The following is a 4,900-nucleotide window of genomic DNA, read 5'->3' as shown; positions in this document are numbered from 1 at the left end:
GCGAGGGTGTATGCATACGCGTTCGCGTACTCGTAAGAGAACACTGGATAAAACTGAGGAAAAACTTGTGGTAGTTCGTAGGGAAGTTTTTGAGGACAAAGAGAAGTTAGAGGAAGAAGAGAAAGTTGAAGAGCCCATTGTAGTAGCTATGGGTGATCAAGCAGAAAATCCAAAGGCTTTGATGGACTATTCTAAGCCTAAGATTAATGACATTCAGTCTAGCATCATCAGACCAGCCATCAGGGCTAACACTTTTGAGATCAAGTTAAGCACGATCCAGATGATATAGAACTTAGTTCAGTTTGGGGGTTCTCCAACTGAAGACCCCAACATGCACATCAGGGATTTTATCGAGATCTGCGACACTTTCAAATTCAATGATGTGACTGAAGATGCTATCAAGCTACGTCTCTTCCCATTCTCTCCGAGGGACAAAGCTAAGTGCTGGTTACACTCTATACCACCAGGGTCTATCACAACTTAAAAATATCTTGCTCAAAAGTTTCTCACTAATTTCTTCCCCATGGCAAAGACTACTGCAATCAGGAATGCTCTTACTCAGTTTGCTCAACAAACTGGAGAATCTCTGTTTGAGGCTTGGGATCGATATAAGGAGATGCTAAGGAATTGCCCACACCATGGCATGTCTAATTGGATGATTATTAATTGTTTCTAGAATGGATTGGGTCCTACTTGTAGACCCATGCTTGATGCAACATCAAGAGGAGCCTTGTGGGCTAAGAGCTACGATGAAGCTTATGAACTGATGGCTGCTAATGAGTACCAGAATCCTTCCCAGAGACTGACTCAGGGAAAAGTAGCAGGAATTCTGGAGTTGGATGCAGCAACTGCTATCGCTGCCCAACTTAAGGATTTGACAATAAAGGTGGATACTTTGGCGAATTATGGAGTTAATCAAATAACTAGTGTCTGTGAGCTTTGTGCTGGTGCCCATGAGACTGATCAGCGCACAATTTCTATTGAATCAGCTCAGTTCGTGAGCAACTTCCAGCAATTGCAGCTACCTGTGTCAGCCACCTATCATCCTAATAACTGCAATCATCCTAATTTCAGCTGGAGCAACACTCAGAATGCGGTTCAACAGCCTTTTCAGCATTATCCAGCTAAGCAGTACAACCTCCTGGTTTTCAGCAACCACAGTATGCACCAAGACAACAACTTCAGCTGCAACAAGCTAATGAAAAATCTGAATTAGAGGAGTTGAAGCTTATGTGCAAGATTCAAGATGTTCTTATCAAGACCTTGGAAAATAAAATTGGGAAAATTGCCAACGCCTTGCTAAATCGTCAACCTGGTACATTGCCTAGTGACACTGAAGTTACAGGAAAGAGGGAAGCTAAGGAGCAGGTAAAGGCAATCACTTTGAGGTCTGGGAAGGTTGTGAATCTCGAACAAACTCAAGAGTTATCTGAAGAAGCTGGGGCTGAGAAATAAACAAAGCAACAGGATGAAAAAGTGAAACCAAGGAAGACTACTATTGAGCACACTCCACCCGAGGGTAATACAAGGGAGAAACAAATCTATCCTCCACCGCCTTTTCCTAAGCGGCTGCAGAAGAAAAAGCTGGACAAGCAATTTGAGAAGTTTCTGGAGGTGTTCAAGAAACTTCATATCAACATACCTTTCGCTGAGGCTCTCGAGTAGATGCCTAGTTATATAAAGTTTATGAAAGGTATTCTTTGTAGAAAGGTGAAGCTAGATGATTTAGAGACCGTCGCTCTCACGGAGGAATGCAGTGCTGTGCTGCAGCAGAAGTTGCCTCCAAAGCTTCACTATTTCATGTACTATTGGAAAAGTGTCTTTTTACAGATGCTTATGTGATTTGGGAGCTAGCATCAATCTGATGCCTTTGTGAATCTTCAAGCAGTTGGACTTACCTGATCCCAAACCAACTTATATGACCTTGCAGTTGGCCGACCATTCTATTACATATCCGCGAGGTATTGTGGAGGATGTCTTGGTCAAGGTTGATAAACTCATCTTTCCTGCTGATTTTGTAATTCTTGATTTCGAGGAGGATAAGAAGATTCCCATAATCTTTTTATCCTCCTTGGCAACTGGCCGAACCTTGATCGATGTGCAAAAGGGTGAGCTTACAATGCGATTGCTGGATCATGATGTTACCTTTAATATGTTCAATGCCATGAAATTTCCTACTAATAATGAGGAGTGCTAAAAAGTGGAGTTGGTTGATTCGGTGGTCACATCGGAACTTGATCAATTGCTAAGGTCTGATGCCTTAGAAACAGCCTTATTGGGGAATTCAGATAGTGAAGATGACGAAGGTGAAGAACAATTGTAGTATTTGAATGCTTCTCCCTGGAAGATGAAGATTGATATGCCTTTTGAATCTCTAGGAATGGAGGAATTGAACAAAGCGCCTAAACGCCTCAAGCCTTCTATTGAGGAAGCCCCCTCTCTTGAGCTTAAGCCTTTACCTGAGCATTTGAGGTATGTGTTTTTAGGTGATGCATCTACTCTGCCTGTTATTATTGCATCTAACCTTTCAGATAGTGATGAGAAAAAGCTTTTGAGGATTCTGAGAGAGTTCAAATCGGCAATTGGATGGACTGTAACAGATATCAAGGGGATCGGCCCTTCTTATTGTATGCATAAAATTCTGCTAGAGGAAGGTAACAAGCCTACAATCGAGCAGCAAAGAAGACTTAATCCTATCATGAAGGAAATAGTGAAGAAGGAAATTCTGAAGTGGCTAGATGCAGGGATCATCTATCCTATCTCTGACAATTCATGGGTAAGCCCGATTCAATGTGTACCAAAGAAAGGTGGAATTACTGTGGTAGTAAATGAGAAGAATGAGCTTATTCCGACAAGGACAGTCACGGGGTGGAGAGTCTGCATGGACTATCGGAAGCTGAACAAGGCCACTAGGAAGGACCACTTTCCATTGGCCTTCATTGATCAGATGCTTGACAGGTTGGCCGATCATGAGTATTATTGTCTTCTGGATGGCTATTCGGGTTATAATCAGATTTGTATCGCTCCAGAAGATCAGGAGAAGACTACCTTCACTTGTCCATTTGGTACTTTCGCCTTCAAATGAGTTTCTTTTGGTCTGTGTGGTGCACCAGCCACATTCCAGAGATGTATGATGGCCATCTTTTCTGACATGATTGGCCAGAATGTGGAGGTGTTCATGGATGACTTCTCAGTCTTTGGCGATTCTTTTGATGAATGCTTGCAGAATCTGGGACACGTTCTCAAGAGGTGTGTTGAGACTAATCTGGTTCTTAATTGGGAGAAATGTCATTTTATGGTGCGTCAGGGCATTATTCTCGGGCACAAGGTTTCTAATAAAGGCCTAGAGGTGGACAAGGCCAAGGTGGGGGTCATTGAGAATCTTCCTCCACCAATTTATGTTAAGGGAATTCACAGTTTTCTTGGTCATGCGGGTTTCTACAGGCGTTTCATCAAAGATTTTTCGAAAATTTCAAAGCCTTTGTGCAGTCTGTTAGAGAAAGATGTTCGTTTTAAATTTGATGACGAGTGCCTTGCAGCTTTTGAGACATTGAAGAAGAGTTTAATCACGACACCTGTCATAACTACACCTGATTGGAATGAGCCTTTTGAGATGATGTGTGATGCCAGTGACTACGCAGTTAGAGCAGTTCTTGGGCAGAGAAAGAACAACATATTTTATGTGGTCTACTACGCTAGTAAGACTCTAAATGGTGCTCAACTGAATTACACAACTACGGAGAAAGAACTTTTAGCTATTGTCCATGGTTTTGAGAAATTTCGATCTTATCTACTTGGGACTAAGGTGGTAGTTTTCACTGATCACTCCGCCATTCGATATCTCATTTCAAAGAAGGACTCGAAGCCTAGATTGATTCAATGGGTTCTTTTTCTCCAAGAATTTGAACTAGAGATCAAGGACAGAAAAGGAACTGAAAATCAAGTTGATGATCATCTCTCACATTTAGAGAATCCTAATGCTACTTCATTGGATAAGACATTGATAAATGAGTCTTTTCCCGATGAGCAGCTGTTTGGAATGCAAGATGAAGAGTCATGGTTCGCAGATATTGTGAACTACCTTGTGAGTAATATCATGCCTCTCGACTTATCTTATGCTCAAAGGAAGAAGTTTCTTCATAAAGTGAAGTGGTATATATGGGATGAGCAATTTCTTTTTCGCCAAGGAGCTGACCAAATCATCAGGAGATGTATTCCTTACAGCGAAACGGGGGGAATCTTGCAAGATTTCCACTCAACGGTTTATGGAGGACATTATGGTGGAGAAAAGACAGCAGCTTGTGTTCTTCAAGCAGGTTTCTTTTGCCAACATTGTTTAAAGATGCTCATCAATTCATTTTGAAATGTGATCGATGTCAATGTGTGGGTAATATGTCTAAGAAGGATAAGATGCCTCCTAATGTGCTTCTCGAGGTTGAGGTCTTCGATGTTTGGGGAATTGACTTCATGGGGCCATTTGTCTCATCTTGTAACAATCAGTATATCTTGTTGGCAGTTGATTATGCATCGAAATGGGTTGAAGTTAAGGCATTTCCAATAAACGATGCAAAAGTGGTGCTTAATTTTCTTCACAAAAAATATTCACAAGGTTTGGAACTCCAAGAGTCATAATCAGTGATGAGGGGTCGTATTTTTGCAACCGCAAGTTCACTGTCATGATGAAAAGGTATAATGTGAATCATCGCATTGCTACGGCTTATCATCCTCAAACAAATGGTCAAGCTGAGGTATCTAACAGAGAGATCAAGCGAATTTTGGAGAAAGTGGTATGTCCATCAAGGAAGGATTGGTCTTTGAAGCTTGATGAAGCTGTTTGGGCGTATAGAATAGCAAATAAGACTCCATTGGGAATGTCTCCGTTTTAGTTGGTGTATGGTAA

The 4,900-nt window shown here is 41.6% G+C and overlaps 1 non-coding gene across 1 annotated transcript; it reads right to left on the bottom strand.

The window, feature by feature from the left end:
* Positions 1–538: 538 nt before the first annotated feature.
* Positions 539–645, bottom strand: LOC141680895 (small nucleolar RNA R71). Its single transcript, XR_012558443.1, has one exon. It is a non-coding gene; the product is annotated as a small nucleolar RNA R71 (small nucleolar RNA).
* Between the last annotated feature and the right edge of the window lie 4,255 nt (positions 646–4,900).

Source organism: Apium graveolens, chromosome 1 (genome assembly GCF_009905375.1).
Source record: "Apium graveolens cultivar Ventura chromosome 1, ASM990537v1, whole genome shotgun sequence".
In the NCBI taxonomy this organism is placed as follows: domain Eukaryota; kingdom Viridiplantae; phylum Streptophyta; class Magnoliopsida; order Apiales; family Apiaceae; genus Apium; species Apium graveolens.
This window is presented reverse-complemented; position numbering and strand designations above follow the sequence as displayed.